General features: G+C 37.8%; 1 long non-coding RNA gene across 1 annotated transcript in view; it reads right to left on the reverse strand.

The window, feature by feature from the left end:
* Positions 1 to 9,768: 9,768 nt before the first annotated feature.
* LOC103470134 (uncharacterized) overlaps positions 9,769 to 19,131 on the reverse strand; it is a 68,090-nt gene continuing 58,727 nt past the window's right edge. The window contains exon 4 of the long non-coding RNA XR_534455.1: positions 9,769 to 11,809. This is a non-coding gene — a long non-coding RNA (uncharacterized LOC103470134). The remainder of the gene's footprint in view (positions 11,810 to 19,131) is intronic.

A 19,131-nucleotide genomic window follows, 5' to 3' on the forward strand; every position in this document is an offset into this window, starting at 1 on the left:
GAAATAACTGATAAGCTGAATACATTTTTGAGTCTCAGCTGCACTGTGGAATGTCAAGGTGGGAGTCAGAGAGCTGAAACAGAATTCAAGGTCAGATTTATGACAACTTTGACAGGTTTTAAGAAAAAAAATGTTTGGAAAGAAGAAAAGCAATTATTTATGGTGGAAATGCAGCATGGATATAAAACATTGATCTGCAAAGGAAAATTAAGATCAATACTTTAGTAGAGATTTATGAGAAAGCCACAAAACATAACTGTTTAAAATCCCTGCTGTTGTCAAAGTAGGTGGGGAACAGAATGTCACCTGTGTTTGATCAATACATATGTACATAGAATAAATCCCTTGGTTTAATCCGTAAATTTCCAAAGCCTCAGAACCCAGAAAGTAAAGTACTCAGAACTTGATCCAGAAAAATGGCCAAAAGTTTCCAACTGAAAAATCTTCTAGTTTTTGAAAACCACATGAATATGCAACCATAGCAGTTGGATCCTGACTATTGTGCTGCAGTTACAGGGGGATTATTCTTAAGCCTCCTGGGTAAGGTCTGTTCAGGGTCTCTGGAGAGGAGGGTCCATCAGATAGTTAAGATTTAAGAGGTACCGTTTGGTTTTGGTTCTGGCTGTGGAACATTGGCCTAGCTCTACACCTTCAGTAAGGTTTTGGAGGCTGCATGGGAGTTTGACCAACCAGTGGTGGTTTGTGTTTTATGGATTCAGAGAAGACGCTCTGCAGTCTCCCTCAGTTGAGTCCTGTGGGAGTTCTTGAGAGTATGGGGTACCAAGCCACTTGATATGGACTTTTAGCTCTCTGTATGATTGGGGTGATAGCGTGGTTCACATTAACAGCAGTAAGACATACTTGTTTCCAATGAGAGTTGGACTCTGCCAAGATTGACCTTTATTACTGGTTCTGTTCATAGCCTTCATGAACACAATTTCATGCAGGAGATCAATAGGCTGACTGGAGTGTTGTCTGCAGTGATGCAAGCGCTGTACTGGGCGTGGTGAAGGACGACCTGAGCTGAAAGTTGAAGCTCTCAATTCACCAGTTGATCTACATTCCCAGCCTCATGTTCGGTCATGAGTTCTAGATGGTTACTGTAAGAGAATAAGATACAGCAGCCAAAATGAGTTTTCTCCTCAGGGTGTCCGGGCTCTCCCTTTTAAACAGGAAGAGAAGCTTGGTCAATAGAGAGGGACCCAGAGGAGAGCCGCCACATTGGGAGGAGGCAGTTAAGGTGGCTTGGGCATCTGGTTAGGATGCCTCCCTTGTAAAGTGTTCTGGAAATGTCCTAATGGAAAGACAATCAGACAATGTTGGGGGGAATGTGTTTCTCGGCTGGCCTGGGAAGAACTATGTGTTCCTCGGGAGGAACTGGCCCAAGTGGTTGGAGAGAAAGAGAAAGTCTCCCTGCTGAGGCTGGTACCTAAGTGACCTAATCCTGGATTCAGTGGAGATAATGGATGAATGGTCACCTGCTCATCACCAGTTAGGACTCTTCATACATAAATCCCCTGATCAATAGCTGATTTTTCAGTTAATCTCTTCAGATATAGCAATGTATTTTATTGCGATACTGAATAGCAATAAACTCTATAGACAAATATATATTACAGAGTGTGTTCAAGTAATTTTTGTGGTTAAGTTGCTCAGAGAAACAGCCAACAAATACAAATTAATATTGTGTGTCTAAGTTTCCTTTGAGAATCCAGCACTTGCAGGTTACATTCAACCCATGCAGAGGTCACTGCAGCGTTTTTCTCATGGCATTTTTTCTAAGCTTCTCACATGATGACCTTCAAGTGAGTTGCTGCAGCCAATCCAGAGGAGGATTAGAGGAAGATGTGATACAACTACAAAATGTCACGTTTATAGCTCACACATGACTGTTGAAAGTGGTGAAAGGTAAGGAACTAACTCTCTAAACCACATGTTGAAATAATGGTATTGCTAAAGCCCATGTGTCCTATATTGTGATATAGTAGTTTGATACACATTGACTGAMWGKMWKKAWKYWAWMATKRWWCYATWAAAAAAAAAAAAAAAAAAAAAAAAAAAAAAWACTGATTTCAGAGTGTAATCTGATGGATTGCTGCTGTGTGGAGGCAGTCAGTAGCAAGTATTTGTAAACATTGGACTTTCACACAGTGTTTCACACCATGTCTGATGTGTTACAGTAAATATTAGCACATGCTGAAATGAAAAGCTCCTTCCATGAAATGAAAGCTAATTTTTACATGAAACTGGTTACTATGGCAGCAAATCAGTAAGAAACAAGCAGAAAACAGTGGAGATGTTGGATGTTAGAATCTAGCATGATATATTTTCTCTTTTCTAAGTTTTACATCATTATGTAGCAAGGTGCGACGAGGGCCGATCACCATGATTATTTATATGACATGCTTTATATATGCACGTTGTATCATGGTAGTTAATTTTGGTAGTCAATTGCATGTTGTGCAGATAAATACAGATATTGAAATATAATGATTTTTTTATGTGTGTGATCCATCCATTGTCTATACTTGGTTATCTATGCATGGTGTCAAGGGATTGGGTTTGGGCGAGTATACTGGTGCTTATTTCCAATGTGTAAGAAGCACTAAACAGGAGTTAGACAATGGGAAGAAGTCAGAGTACCAAGAGGGAACACTCTTGTATGCAAGCGAGAGAATGTGCAAACTCCATCTAGAAAGATCCCACTTCAGGTTTTGAATCTGTGACCTTCTTGATGAATGTTAACAGTGCTAACAACTGCACTACCATTTTTTTTCCTATTACATATGTTAATTGTACGTAAAAATGGCTTCAGAAATTAAAATTATGTCCTTCATTACTGTTCCAATTCACAATATTGTTCAAATAAGACGAGAGGGGTTTGTCATTTCATTTGCAGATCATTCCCATTTGAGTAAATGTGTCACTGAAATGAAAATCCCCATCGAAGGAATGAGGAAGAAGGGACAGGGATATTACACCAACACGCTAGCAGTAGATCACTGAAGTCTTTGCCCTGAGGTCATAAATTATCATCTAATGATTTTGTCACTCTGTTAAAACAATAACATTCAGACCCAGTCCACATTTCTTTACCTTCATAATCTTTGATTTATGCTTTTAATTTTTTGATGGCTTGAAATGGTCTGACACTTGTGCCATTATGATGTTGATGGGATGAAATATTGTCACAATTCATTTTCCTTTTCAGGTTTAATTAGTTTACTTTAAAACGGCATCCATCACTGCTGCTGTGGATGAAATTCAGAGAGGACTTGGAGCAGGGGGAGGTTTGCGAGAGCGAATTTTACAGTTGACTTACTGGGAAAATAAATGCTGCCTGAATTATTCATGAAGCTTGTCAATCTGACTCTTAAATCAAAACTTTTTACCACCCTTACAATATATCATGCCACACAATCGCCATGTCTTCAAATGTGACTTAAGGTGAATTTATCACTCTTCTTGAAGGTCTACTGTATTTCAAAGAGGAATGTAACATTCCTCTTGTGTATCAAGACCTAGTGTATTGTTCTAGTTTTTTTTTTTTTGCTTACTGCCACTTCACAATAAATGCAAAAAGACCAACAACTAAAAACCCTCTAAAACTCAATGAAACTCACTTTAAAATAAACTTTGTGGTCCTCACACTTTCTGGGTGCAAAAATGATGAATCAACTATGGTAATACTATCCAAATTATGCATGAGGAATCTTATTACTTACTGCTGGACTTCATTAAATGTCATTATTCTAACATGTTACTGAATGGCATTAATTATTGGAAAATGGCAGACCTAATTGGTAAAGTGTAACTTATTTGGTTGTTTAAATGTGAGGGGAAAAATACATTTATCTATCTTGTTTCCACAGAGTGGACAGAGTATTGGCAATTCTGTCTTAGCTCTGTAATTTTATTAAAAGCCTGAGGGCCTGGCAATATTCACAACGAACATGCAAATGACCCTTCTAACTTCTGACTTTCTCTTTTACTCCTCATCGTGTTCGCTTACTCTTTATCACCCACACACACAAATCCAACCATATGATTTTTTTTCTATCAGCTGAATTACACAGACATTAAATTACTGGTTACAAATTTCTTTTAAATTAGTCTCTCATTTTTACTGAAAATGACTTTATTCCACAGGTTTAAATTGAAGTAAATACTAAGAAGAATATGGTCTATATTTTACATAATTCTGTTGGAAGGAGAATACATTCATTCATAACAGATAAAGGTGTGCTACTGATTTTTTTTATTTATTTGCATCACAGGGCAGATAAAAAAAAGATAAATTTTATGTTCACATGAACATTATCTAAGTATCAGGGAACATAAGTTAATATTGAAATATGACTGTATGCACTCATTTTATTCTAACTGCCAGTTCACATAAGCTAATCTTTCTTCAAGAATTGATTGCTGCACTGCAAATAGCATGCCCTGCTATTAATGTCCAATACCTGAACATGGGCTCACAAAAGTATAAAAGTCTCTAAGAAGGTTATTACAACAGTAAAATCATTCAAACACATGAAATACATTTTACAGCCATATTATGGATACAAGTTGTACAAAACTGTCGGACTGAAGCTGAAGTAGTCGCTGTTGTAGACGTCCCTGTTTCTCATGAACTTCAGATTCTAGTCTGTTTTTTATAACTTTCCAAAATCTTTTTTGGAAAGTTATATGCATGCTGAATATTTGAAATGCATTGTATTATTTCAACAAACTCAGGGAAGGTTGAGACATATTTTCTCAACACACTATAAAAACTGCTGGATGAAAATCAACCCAAACTAATTTATTATAACCCTGCCTTTGGTAAAATATGGACCCATCTGATGCAGGGTTGGCTTATCAAAATAAGGACCTGTTGTGGGTTTTAACCCAACGTATTTGGTTAGGTAGTGAGTTGACCAATGAATGATTTGAAAATAATAATCCATAACATAGACTGAGTTACATTTGTGTTATAATTGACTTTTATTGATAAATAATTTAATTTGGATAGTGAAATTCATTTTTAGTATATAACACTATACAACATATTTCCTTTGCTTGGGCAATAGTACCTCTTATTGTAATTATTGTACCTCTTAATTATTTTTATTGCTACTTAATTTTCGTGATGTTGGCTGAATCCAAAAACTATTACAATAAAGAGCACAAAATATAAAGTTATAAGTTCTACCTTATATGTCAAAATGTGAAAGCTGAACATAGCTAGCACTATCTTGTGCGAACTACTTAACAGGTAAAAGACTGAAGTTATAGTCATTTCAATCTGTAGAGACTCACACAGAGAGAGAAAAACAGCAGTTAGACAATTTTATTGGACCGAGAATTTGGCAATCATACACCGGCGGAAGACATGCGTGCTGAGAATCGCCGCGAGCTTGAATGATCGGCTCAAACGAAGCTCAGGTAGGTCTTCCCCCAGGCCCGGTCACTGGTGGTGCAGTGGAGCTTGGAGAGAGGAGTCTTGATGGGACCTGGCGGCATCAGGGAGGCTGATGGTCAAGACAGGGAGGAGGTGGGTTGAAGCACAGCTGAATCGGGTGGATCTGCTGTTGCTTCGCCTTTTAAAGGAGCTTTTGCAGGGTGATTGGGTCAAGGTCAGTGGTTCTTAACCTTTTTTGAGGTACCAAACCCCCCAGTTTCATATGCGCATTGAACCCTTCTTATCCCCCCCCCCGATCCCCCGCCGACACACAAAATACTTTGTGGTATTCTGATTTAGTRATGTAATTATATTAGTTGTGTAACCACCCCCACGCCACTAGAGGCAGTAGCAACCCCGAAAAGATGCGACTAAGGAGCAGATTTAGACTATAGAATTTGGTAAAAACTGTGAGCTTTGCTGAAGTAATTAAAGACACAAGTTCAAATCCATGCTGAGAGTGGAGCTCCTTCAATCAGTGCTCCTCCGCAGCACTGATCCTCTGCGGCAAGTGATGGCAAAGCGGCGCGTCATCACAACTTTACACAAGTGTGTCTTTACCTCCGCGGCAGAAGCTCCGCCAAACCCCTGAGACAGACTCACCGAACCCCTGGGGTTCGATCGAACCCAGGTTAAGAACCACTGGTCAAAGTGGAGTGGTGGTGCGTCCTGGATGGCTGGGGTGAAGACGTGGTGATAGGTGATGCCGGTTAAGGTGAAGAGTCTTACAGGTTGAATTTACGCCTAGGGTCTCATATTAACTGGTCTAGTGTTTTGCACTAGAGCCAAATTCACTCTTTCACACTCAGAAACACAAACTTACAGATTGGTAGGCAACATGGAGCCAAGTTCCTTTGTCCAGGGCCACACTGACATGTGACAGAAGGAAACTACATCTGCTGTTTTGCAGAATGACTACTCTTCCCATTGAGCCACAGTTAGTTTTCATCAGAACTCCTTATTCCTAGTCCGTCTTGTGTCCCCTATTTGACTTGCAACATTACTTTTTATGGCCCCTTTTGTGGAGTGTGCAACTAATAGTTGTGACAGACAATTGTGTGAATGCATGAAATTGATTTTTTGTTGTATATTTTTTTTGCCCTGCTTTGATTTGTACTGCTGTCTCTTATCTGTAAAAGTACTTAAAGAAAATAATTTTCTTTTGAAAGAATCAAACTTTTATATTCATGTAATCAGCTTAGATAACCTTATTTCTGGGGCACAAATTGTTCCAAACCTTGACCTGACCAACTTAAGCCAATTTGGAGATCACAACTTTGCCCCCTCTGGTTTGTACAGTATGCACTTGGCATGGGTTCATCACTTCCCTTTATGCTGTTCTTCCCCTGATGCTCCCATCACTCTAGAACAAGACACATTTGTATTCAACACAGCAGATGACCTTTTCAACTGCTCCATGGTCCAATTTTTATCCTCCCATGTAAACTGAAGCCTCTGTTTTCAGTTATTTTCACTGATAAGTCTTCCTTCTTCGGTCACAAGACTGTTTAGTCTGATTACATAGATCTCATTTCATATTATATCATACTTGCATAAATGCATGCTTTTACTTGGAAACACTGGTTTGAATTTTCCTGTAACTGTTGATGTCATTACAGAGTCCTCAGATCTTTGTTTGTGGCAGTATGTCTTCATTGGTGAACATTGTTTACATTTATCCTTCCAGGTTTTGCTTCTAAATGTTGACAGCTGTTAGACTAGTTTTCATTTTTCAGCATTTGAAGGAGATCAAAACTTTCTGTAACATATCTTTTCTAAAACCACTAAATTCTTCTGCTCTTCTGACATGGTTGAATAAAGCATAAATCAGTTATTGACAGCTGAAATGCGCATCTCTCTATGGTACCTTTTCAAATGGAATGCTTCAAGCTACAGTGCTGTGAAAAAGTACTTGCTTAAGTCTTCGCCTCACAGGGTTCACTTTTGTTCCATATATTCTCTTTTTGTAAATATTGGCTTACTGTGGTTGACTGGAGTCCCAAAGCCTTAGAAAAAGCATTGTAACCTTTGTGACAAATGACCGTTTTTTCCCCCCCGTTCTTTAATTACTTTAGAATGGGGCATTGTGTGTGGACTTTGAGTTGTAATAGCACTGTGTTATTTTCACAAATAGAAGCTTATGGTTTTTTGCAGCTGCTCTTTTTTTTTTTAAACGAAGTTGGAAATTATGTGATTTTAGTTGTATTTGAACATGACGTCCATGCATGTGCCTGTTGTTTAGCTTTATTTTTAAAAGTGTGGCTATGATAGAAAGAGGGAGAGAGAGAGAGAGCAGAAGGGAGAGTGAGAGGAAGAGAGAAGAGGAAAGACAGGAAGACGGAAAGAGGGCGACAACAAGAACAAAACCCGCACAGAGACAGATGAACAGATGTTATCTGACAGGTGCAGTAGGCCCAGCTTGGTGTGTGGGCAGCAGATATGACAGGGATTTTGCATACACTGTGTGAGCTAATGCTGTGCACTTCACTACCTGTCATGACTGTAACCTTATTGTCAGATACAAGAGAAGGATTAGACATGTTGATGTTCCATGGTGCTGATGTGTACACTGATCTTACTGTACAAACAAAACTGTGGTAGCCTAAACTTGTAGATCTCAGAAATTAAAACAATGGCTCTCCGCTAAAAGGACACTACGATTTCTGTGCTGCTCCTCAGGTGGAGCTTTTCCGTTTATGAAACGCCTCTTGTAAAGATATGACTCATCTAAGTACATCCAGAGTATGATAAGATCATGTGTTTAGATTAGTCATCATGACAAAACTTTCCTTTCAGTAAGAATGATTTTTCACTGTTGTTTTACCAAGGGAATCTATCCTACGTCAGTCGTTCACCACACAAAGTATCTTTGGTGTTTTATGAGTTGATTTTTGTGGGCTTTAAGATTTAGTGTGTTTATTTAGCACTTGGTGTGAGCGTGATGCCCTATTTCTGCCCAGTTATAAATAGGCCACACATGCAGGCGGGCCTCCTGGAAGGGGGTGATGACCAGAAGCAGCAGGGTCAAGGACAAAAAATGGCCCAGAGACACTAGATGCAGATAATTAAATTAGGTAACCCACCTGGAATGTAGCCGCTGAGTGAAGTGTGTGCAAGAGATTTTACACTTTCAAAGCAAGTGTGTGTTGAGGCTTTTAAGTGAGTGTGGTGTGGGCTGGTTGTGGGTTTGGTGGGTAGATGGATGATGACAGAGCAAAGGTGTATAGTGTGATATGCCTTGAGCAGGCAGGTGGTCCACTCTTCTGTAAGCTTAGGAACTAATTTCAGATAAAAGAGCAGTGAACTGTGGCAATATGAAGTTAAAACCACACACCCATGCTGGGATCTCAGGGTGTACTACTGTATCTGAAGATCAGAAACATGATATTTCAAGGATAAAACCGTAGAAAACTATATTTGTGCTGAAAGAGAAAAATAACCATTCTGTTCATGTTTTGGACTTTTGTAAAAGGAAAGGTTACAAAACTCAAAAAAGGAAATGTAAGCCCACAACATTAAAAACAACTGTCAGATACTTTGTAGGTTTCATATAGGATATTAAAACTAAATTTTAGTACTTTTGAGGTGGGACATTTGAGGACTTGGTATTCAATATATTTGATCATATTGAATTTGGGAGTTTTACAGACCCGTCTGAGAATAAGAGTCATTTCACATGGTAAACACCACTTGATGTTGTAGATAAATTATGTAATTTATTGTATTAAATCTGCATCTCTTTTTTTATTCATCTTCACATTATTTAGTTCCTAACATATTTGCTGTAGACTAGAAACTGATGATGTTATTGACATTACTGCAATAACGTCATTGACCTAGATTTTATGCAATGTTGCCTTTTCTTTTGCATCATTATGGTACTCCCACCACTATCTGTGAGATCTAGCATCTTAGCCAGAATACTGTGACAATAAAACACAGTGAAAAATCTTCCAGCTATCCAAATATCTTACTGACTGAAAATATTATGGCCAACCAGATTTTATATTTAAGTAGTAAATTACTATTGTAATATTTTTCTTCGCTTGATATTTGTCTTCCTTGCAGCCAGTACAATAGCCGTCCTATCAGGGTAGGACTGGTGTAATGTAGAAAGAGCTTAGTCTTTCCATATTTAATTATCAGAAGGTTAAGAAAGGAAGATTTTTAAGCATGTATCCCTAATCAATTGCCTTGTGAGTGTGACAAAAGATGAGTTGTAAAAGAGTTAAAAGAATAAAAACTGTGGTATCGGTTGTCTCTCTTTGTTTCTTAATTCCAGTGCTATTTATTGTAATTATTCACATCAGCGATGACAGATAATAGATGGTGATGGATAATATCTCCGCAGGAATATTCTGCAACAAATCTGTCTAGATATTACAGCAAAGAAGCAGTGACAGGTGGGATAAACAAAAAGTAAAATGAAAAGCACATAAACAATACAATTATCTATGTCTTGCATTTCTGCCCATCAATTGGCCAGTGTGTATGATCACAGTTTAACTGAGTCAGTGTGACCCTCAATGTTTGGCGAAATTGTACAAGGTTATGGTCTTTGTGTAAGCGGCTTGCTCTGCTGAGAGCTGTGTAATGTGGATTATGTGAGGGACTAAACATTATGGCTCGGCTTCGGCTCCATGCTGAGATTAGCAAAGTGCTTGAATAGGAGGCATTTCAATGATGAAACACACTCAGAAAAATCCTGCTTTAATACAACAGGTGCTGCAAGTAATAATTATAAATCAGAAAAAAATGAAAATGCTCAATTACAGGTTACACTCCAACAGAAACAGAGATGTTGTTCGAATGAAGTTTGCCAGCAGAGTGGCCCATCTTTCTTTGTGCCGCCGCTGCTTGGAGCTTGACGTCAACAGGCATTCAGTGATATCATCTGGCTTCGGTCCCCAAGTGCTGATGACTAATATTCATTTCTTAATGTTCATTCTCTGAATTCTAATAGTCTTATTGATTTTTCACTTGTATCGCCTTTACGCTGTGATGCTAATTTGTTCCATTATTTATTGCAGTCCTGGACAAAACAAATATTTTTTCATGGTCACGAATAATTGCATGAAAAAGTGGTAACCTTTTTCTTCTTTGATGTCAATCAATAGTAAGCTTTTACACCTTCGGATTTCTGCTGATTATCCAATTATTTTGGTGGTTTGAAAGGATTTGATGGCAACTGTGATAATTATGAATCATAGCAATATGTGGAAGTGCCCCCAGATGTTATTTCTCCCAAAAGAGGAATAAAGGCGTTTAAAGCCCAGTTCCTCTGTGATCCCACTGTCTCGCCGGTATCGATCAGACTCGCATCACTGCACCGTTTTTATGAGATAGCTTTGACTTTTCTATTACAGACATCATGTTAATACTGCCAAATCAATGCATATGAATATGGTGATGCTAGGAGTGTGGGCACACGAAGACAGTAAAAAACAGCATGGTGGTGTGTGTGGTCCCCCTGATTAGGCTGTAGTTTTCCATGGTGAGTGAAAGGAAGAAGAGGGAAAAAAAATGCCTGGGTTTTAGATCACCTGGGAGGGCTTTGAACTATTGTGTCAAAGACAGAAAAACACCCTTTTTGGTTCTCCCCACAGTGCTGTGGCACGCATCATAGTCACCAGCGTCAGAGATAAATGGACTACTGTGAATCTTTTTATGAGGGGGTATTTAAAATAGCAGAATCACAGCTCATCGTGGAAGACTGGGCGAAGCGAGTGTGGAAACTCTCAATGAAGTGTTTAAACACATGTTCTGGGCTGAGCGAGGCGGAGCAAGCTGTGTGGGGTATAATAACAAACAGGCATGTCTTAAAAGAGCTCTAATCCTGAAAGGATTACGGAGAAATAATCAGTTTAAGTGCACCATTACTAAATCCATTCAGGAAGACATAAAATCTAAAACATGTTTCTTTTGTATGTACATTTTGGGCCTAACTGTCCCAAAGGATGTTAATCTCTCCTCCAAGATAATGGCGTTTTCAGTTCATCTATTTCTATTGTGCCCACTTAGAGGGATGTAACCCTTTGGTCCTGAAATAAAGGCCATTACACATGCAAGAAGAGTCTCTTGATGGAAACTGATGACTCAACTAAACTGAAGCAGCCAGAGGCATCCAAAGACAGAAAATGAAGCAATAAAACGAAGAGAAACAATGCAAAGTAATACCTTCTCAGGTTGTGCTCGTACTTAATGGGTGTGTGAAAAAGATTTTGTTGCTCATTCATCAATTTCCCACAAGCGTGCTGATTGCATGGAGTGGATCCAACATGCTGTGAGATGATGGTAGGAAAATATTGCAGGCACGTTGGGAGTCCAGCTCCTGGAAGTCATGAAGATGCAGAGTCTTTCCAGCTGTGAAGCACCCGTGTTAACTATTAATCGTCATTCCTCAAGAGAAAAGCAAGGATCACAAAAACGTGTATAAACGTCCATGTAGCATCAAAACGAAGCCAATAATAGAGAATGTTGTCATGATAAGAATCACCTTTGCACGTAGCCAGTGTGATATATGACAGAAATTATTGTTAGTTAAGATTAATGAGAATAACTATAAACCTTTCTGCTTATGTCATTTGCATATTCAAATACCCTGATCATCACATAATTTTTACATGCACTGAAATAGACAATAGCACTTAATCTATGTGCGAAACGTTTACTGAACATAATTTCTTAAAGTAACTGTAAGTGGTGTGAATTGTAATTTGCCCTTACTTATGAATTTAGATGTTTAATAACCATTTGCAAATAAAAGAAAAACATGTTTCAAATAAATATCATCTAATAAAATCTATCTATATCTATTTGGTAACACTTTATTTGATGGGGTGTGCATAAGACTGACATGACACTGTCATATACGTGACATAACCTGTTATGAACATGAAAGTCTTTATGAATGTTTTCATGAAGTGTCATTCGGTAAATAATGACACTTTTAACGCAAAGTTGCTCTATTTATTGTAAAAAGATCCCGAGTCTATGAAACTCTCTCGTTGGAAAAATAACACAAAATTGATTTGAAGGTCAAGCACATATGTTTTTCTGAACAAACATACCCCATGGCTTGTGAGGAAGTATCTACTGACCTCAAGTACATAATTCTCCATTTACAGTAATCCAACCAAACATTAATTCCGGTACATGCAATAAAAAAGAAAAAAAAAAATCTGCAACCAACACTCCAACATAAGCTATCGGTCCATTGAAATAAAGCCCCTAAATCATCCGAAGTGAAGGAACACAAAAATTTTAAAACCCCCGTTCTCACTGAAGAACCCTTAAAAGTAAGAAAACATGAATGTCTCAACACGACAAATGAAATGACATCTACGTTTTCTGGAATGCATGGAAAAATGCAGAAAGGAAACATGTTTCCTACAGAAAAAGGCCACCAACACCTCATTACCTTTAATTAGCAGGGTGGTCGACCATAATGGCAAACATCTCTGTGACTTGCCCATTTTAAAATCCTGTGTGTGTTTTTGACCAAGATCTGCTTTAGATTGCTCCGGTCCCCGACGTCATTCCAAATGAAACTGACATGTCTATATGTGGATAATAAGCTCCTTTGGGGTGGAACTCTGTCCTACAGAAGACCACAAGCTAGTCCTTTACTTCAGATGATACAGGAAAACAAAGTTCTTTTGGGTGGAGTGTATTTTTTTGTATCTCAATTAGATTTTTTTTTTACTATTATTTTGTGATTTTTTTATATTTGGTGCCTCTGTTGCCATGACAGTAATGCGTAACCTATTTAAACACTCAAATTAGAGAGTCTTCCCTGAAAGCTTGTACGAAGCCTTTTTCTTCAACCCGAGCTTTCCGAATCCAGATCTGACAATATGAAAGCAGACTGAGAATCCCTCTTCTTAGAAATCTCTTTGATTTTTCTCTACCTTGTTCTTGCATGAGCTACTTCAACTGCTTTCAGGCCCGTTCTCTCAGGGCCCTGCTAAGTACCACTAATTGAGGTGTGCAGAGTATTTTGTTTTCATGAGGCATACCACTCAAGCCCCTCAACTCTCCGCCCGCCTTCACCCCACAAAGGCACAAAAACACACAGACATTCACATTTGAACTTGAATTTGCCCGGTCTCCTCTGGATATTTTATGCTTTTATTTCCGTTAATTGTTATGAGCTTCCCGTCGTTCTCCCGTGGCCTTGGTATTCACAGTGCCAGCAGCTCATCTCAAGGTCACGCAGCTGAGCTTTTGTTGTGGATTCACTGCCATGTCGTCTTTTCCCTTTACTTCGTATGTCTATCCCATCTTTTATTTTAAATCCAATAAATTCCAAGGTTTTTGATTGAAAAACTGTGAAAGAAAGCTTTCATCTCAGTTCAGACAGATCAATATAAGGCATCATGTTTAACTTCCAACAACATTCCTTCTCCTGTCATTCAATCCAAATGGAGGTCTCTATGAAATTCCAATGACTTGAATGAAACTGTAGGTCTTCTTTTCCCCCTCGTTCCCAAAAAGAGGCCAAATAATTCCCTGTTCAGAGGAAGTTCGCATTTTCTGGTTTTTCTAGGACGTTCATCTACTGGGGCCGTACAGTCACACATCAGTATTGTAGCCCTTGTGCACTCTTTTTATAGGTTCTGCAAGATGGAATTTTGTAAAAGTAGGGGAGCTCTACCAACCATGGGGAAAAACGTCTTATTTTGCTTCATTTTCCTTTATTTAATGCAACTTTGTTTTTAGCAGATATATTTGTTGTGCACACAGCTGTTTAAAGTGTAACTTGGAATCCTGTCCAAGCTAGACATTTTATCCGAGGTATTGGAGGGAAAGAAACTTCTCACAGATTATGTATTTTTCAGGATGTATTTTGACATGCCTTGTTTAGGAATTAACTCTTAGTTAAACCGTGTTTCTCCAAGTCCCTCCAAAATATTTTCATATTGTTATAGTAAAAATTTAATGTTTTTAATTACGTTCCGTAACAATGGTGGCTCTCAGTGAAACGGGAATAGCACATGTATATTCCCATGCTGTAATCACCTGTAAGGATCGTTGAAATGGTAAAGTGATCGATTATTGACAATTCTATTTCTTAGAAAAATCCCCCTGACATTTTTAAAAGTTAAAAATAAAAGTAAAATATGTATATAATCAGATATCTAATCTGTAGCTCTCACATTACCACAAATCTAAACTCAGTTTTCCCTCTCAAATCAAAGCAGCCTGATAGTATTTTCACAGCCCAGCTGTATTAAGATTTTTATCTTTCCTTGTTTCATACTTTACATTATATTCTTCTGTTTTTGTGTCCCTTTTACCTTCACAATCCTTGGGCATGTGCTCAGGATCCCATTGTAGGTTTATTGAGCCTTTTCCTTCATCTTCGTTTCCAACCTGGTCTCATAAGTGATCCAACGCAGGGAACCTCCAAACATCCAAAACTGTGTGCCCCATAGAGATCAGTACGACCCGCTAGTTTCAGAGTGACCTTTGTCAAGCTGAACCATTGTTATCCAGAATCCCTACTATCTCTCAACACAAAGACAGAGAGGAGCGGAAAGAGCCTGAGCAGACACACATTTTCCCTCTTAACAGTATTTGAAATTCCACATTCTGACCTTTAATGGTCTAGGAATGGTGTACATCAATCAAATGACAAAAAGATGTCATTATCACCACATGTTCACAATTTATCATAGATTTCTCTTTTTTTCATATCAGTTTTTGCACCAACTCATTTGTCTTTATTAAAAAATAAAAATGAAAAAAAACTAGTATGCCTAATCTTTTACTTTCTCCTACACTTAGAGATTATTGTATTATGCAAACCAAAAAATTATTATTCATTTGTCACCAGTGTAAAAGCAGAAATAACTATTATTTTATAAAAGCAACCCGAAAAAAAGCTTATTACTAAAGTTAACCATTTTATTGTCTTTTTATTTTAAATGTCCTACAAATAGTATACATTATATGTTTATCAGGCCAATAGTTTGAGTATATAATTGTGAAATATTTACTTGTGTAAAAAAATTAAACCTTTTTCTTTTTGCTCGGTCATCTTCAGACTCTCTTTAATTCTGTCTGAATAATATGACACAATTCCCCTCTGAACCCTGCTCTCTCTTTTAGTATGTCTTTTTATATTTTGGGGTCTTGGAATCACAAATAGTCTATTTCTTTCATCTGTGTGTTTCCTACAGGCAGCGCTCAAAGCTCTATGAATTCATATTCTGCTATGAATAAGGGCTTACTTTACCAACTAGCTATCTAAAACCAAAAAAACAAAACTGTGAGGGCATCTTCAAGTATTTTATTAAGTTAACTGAAAGATTAAACTTGGGTTTCAAATCTTACCGTTCCTACGTGACTACATGCTACATGGTGTGTTAACTGAAGCTGCCCAATCTGCTATCAAAAAGGGGAAACAAAGAAACTACATGCATGGGCTGCATCACATATGGACAAGTCAAAAAGAAACAATTGCCAAACAACTATTTACATCTTCAGATCTGTTGGAAACAGTTGTCAGTTTTAATGAATACATGTGCTACAATACTTCTACAGCTAACTGTATATTAGTGCAGCTGTTCTGTGTTTCATGCAAGATTGTGCGAAATACAGTGGAACATCTGGGTTTAATTTGTAATCTAGATTTGAGAATAACAGTAAAAAACGTTACACCTCTGTGATATCACTTACACTTGCTACCACTGTACGTGAGAAAACACATTAAATTGGCATTACTTTTATAATCCCTCCACCCAGTGTTTTATCCACCATCTTTAACACTGCTGTTCTGGCACGGTTTGTGTGTGCAGCTGTCGCGCCCTGAGCCAGGTCAGGTGAGCAGACTATCAGGGAACATAGCTGGTTTGCACATCATTAGCTCAGTGATCAGTCATTACCCTCCCTGCCAACTTCAATGGGCAATGCTGCGGCCTGCTGCCTCTGTTGTGCTTTTACCCAAAGGCAGAAAAGTTGACTTAAAAAGAGTTCACTTTGACTGAATAATTGTAAAGACAAAATCGTCATTGACTGATTGACAAACGGATATATTTGAGGAACAGCAAAAAGCCGTTGATGTAGAAGGAAACCCTTAAGAGTTGAGACAGATTCAGTCTAATTTTAGTAAAAATACTGATGTCATTGTTGGGTTGGATATAATATTTAAGCCACCAACTTGTTTTCCTTTTCTTACCGTCACTAGTGTTACTTGCACCACAGCTGGAGAAAAAAAAAAACCACACACACACACAAAAAAAATTCTTTACTGCTACCAGTCTTATCATTGCACACATAAAACTCTCTCCTGTAGCTAACTATAATTTTATATCCTTGAATCCAGATGTAGATGCTAATGTGGAGCAGGCCAAAAGCCAAAGTATTGTCTCTTCACAGCATGCTGCTGGATTTAATGATGAGTGGTTTTGTGTGTAGATATGTAGGGGGAAAAAGTATGGAGATATAAACCACAGGAAGCAGTCGTGTTTGTGAATGGTTGATAGGTTGTGAAAGTGAAGCTGCATAAATGCTTGTTCTTTTCACATAAATTGAAGAAGTTGGGAGGATTACAGATCACACTTCCCTCTCGGTTGCTCCTTCGTTGTGTAATTTTTAGTAAAGTGTTCATTAGATAATGCGGTCCAGAGGTTCAGAGTTGGTGTAATTGGCTGTTAGGACATTTGTTGTTCCCTATTAAAAAAAAAAAAAAACCTTTAATTCAATTACTGGTTCATTGCAACCAATATTAGCCTTAATGGTTAAAGTAATCGTCTGAGTTCCTCCACAGACAACATCTATCCAAATTCTGTCCTGAAACTGAACTTCACCTTGAGATTCGGTTAGTAAAGGTGACTGAATTCTTGTAATAGGGAATCTAATTGAGCAATTACCACAGAGGTTGCTTGGAAAATCACAATGAGAAAATTAGTATTGGAGAGGAGGTATTATGTATTTCACAAAGTGTCATTTTATTGAACAATCAAGTAACTATGTTGTTTTCAGTTATAACATTTCTCTATATACCAAACATAACTTTAAAAAACATGACTACAATTTGACTGACTGAAGTTTACCTCTGTCTCTTTAAGAAGCCCCTACTCTTTCTGACACTCTGCATTCAGCATGAAACCACAACAATGCCTTTCTATTATGAACTGAGTTTTCAACTGTTCTCAGGATCATTGTACTTAGAAGTAGTTTGTCTGATAAGCTCAGCAGAAATCCAGGGTGCTTTGTGTGTTTAATCACCCTCAAATGGCTGCTATCAAGGACTTCTCAAACATAAGTGAAAGAATCAAAGCAAAACTCCATGTATGTTTTTGATGAGGGAATTACATTCTACCATAACATAAAACCCAAAGTTGACTTTACATAATACCCACACCCACTTCCCTTCCTTTAAGAAACTATTTGATAATTTAGCTAAAAAAACTCTTTACAAAGGAGAAGAATAAATGTGAAATGAAACAGAAATGTTTTGGAGTCTGTGTGTAGGAGCTGTACAGAGTGTTAACTTAAAGCCCCTTCACTGAATGCCCTTTCTGTCCTTCTCTGTGTCACAGACCACTGGCAAGGAACTAAATAATAACATTTCACAGTTTCACTATGGGGCGCCATCTAAGGCATGTACCACTGTCACATGATATCACTCTTGCCAAGCAGAAGGCTGTTGTTCGAGAGCATGCAAATGTGCAAAGATTTGTGTGTGTATGCGTGTCTGTATGTGTGAGAGGGGCCTGTGCATATGAAATTACATTCTTGCGCGTTTGAATGTCACAGAGTACAATATTACGATGATGACTAAGAAGCTATAACCTTCATCAGGTCTGCAAAGGTAAAACATGTGTTTCCTGGGGAAGCTAACGTTCCACTCGGATTTACAGAGGGAAATGACATATCCCCTTTCTGACAAGGAGTGTTAAAAAGTGAAATGGGAATAGATGCTGAGACAAAACATACCTCCAGGGTACAACGACTAGTACCATAAAACCTTAGTCTAGAGAATGGAAACGGCCATCTAGACTCGTATAACACGAACCTTGTATAATGGAGGGAGGCTGGATTTTAAATAAAAGTATAATATAGGCATAGATTTACAGCTGGAGACAGATTCAAGCTAAAATCATGTACACAGAGAATTGAGTTGTTTTGAAACCTTCTCTGATGCAAAACGTACTCCTAAAACGCACTGGGTGTCGGTAAATTATGAAGTTACTTTACATTTTCAAGAAAGGCTAATTGATTCATAGCTATAGGAACTTTTACAACAAAACTACATGAGCAAGCTGTCCTTTAAATCCCAAATTTACTACAAGTAAAAACTGAAAGCCTGAAAAATGAAATAAAATGAAATGATATGAAATAAAAGTTGTATCAGCTTTTCTATTATTTCACAACTTGGATGAATAATTCGAAAGCAAATTGATTGCTTTCGAATAAATTCAAATTTAAAATAAAACCCGTCTCTCTTAAAGCAGGACATGAATCCTGTAAAATAGGATATTCCAGCTGGATCCACAGTACCTGATGTCCCACTTTGTAAATTTTTGACTTCATAAAGATATTTTTAATATATGGCAAATGTGAACACAGGAAAAAAAAAGGAGCAAAAACTTTTGCTACTTTTGCTAAAATCAGGAGATCAGGTTCAAAGTAGTAAACAGCTGAATAAGATGATTTTTTTTCTCACCAGCCAAAGA

The sequence above is a fragment of the Poecilia reticulata genome, linkage group LG9 (assembly GCF_000633615.1).
Source record: "Poecilia reticulata strain Guanapo linkage group LG9, Guppy_female_1.0+MT, whole genome shotgun sequence".
In the NCBI taxonomy this organism is placed as follows: domain Eukaryota; kingdom Metazoa; phylum Chordata; class Actinopteri; order Cyprinodontiformes; family Poeciliidae; genus Poecilia; species Poecilia reticulata.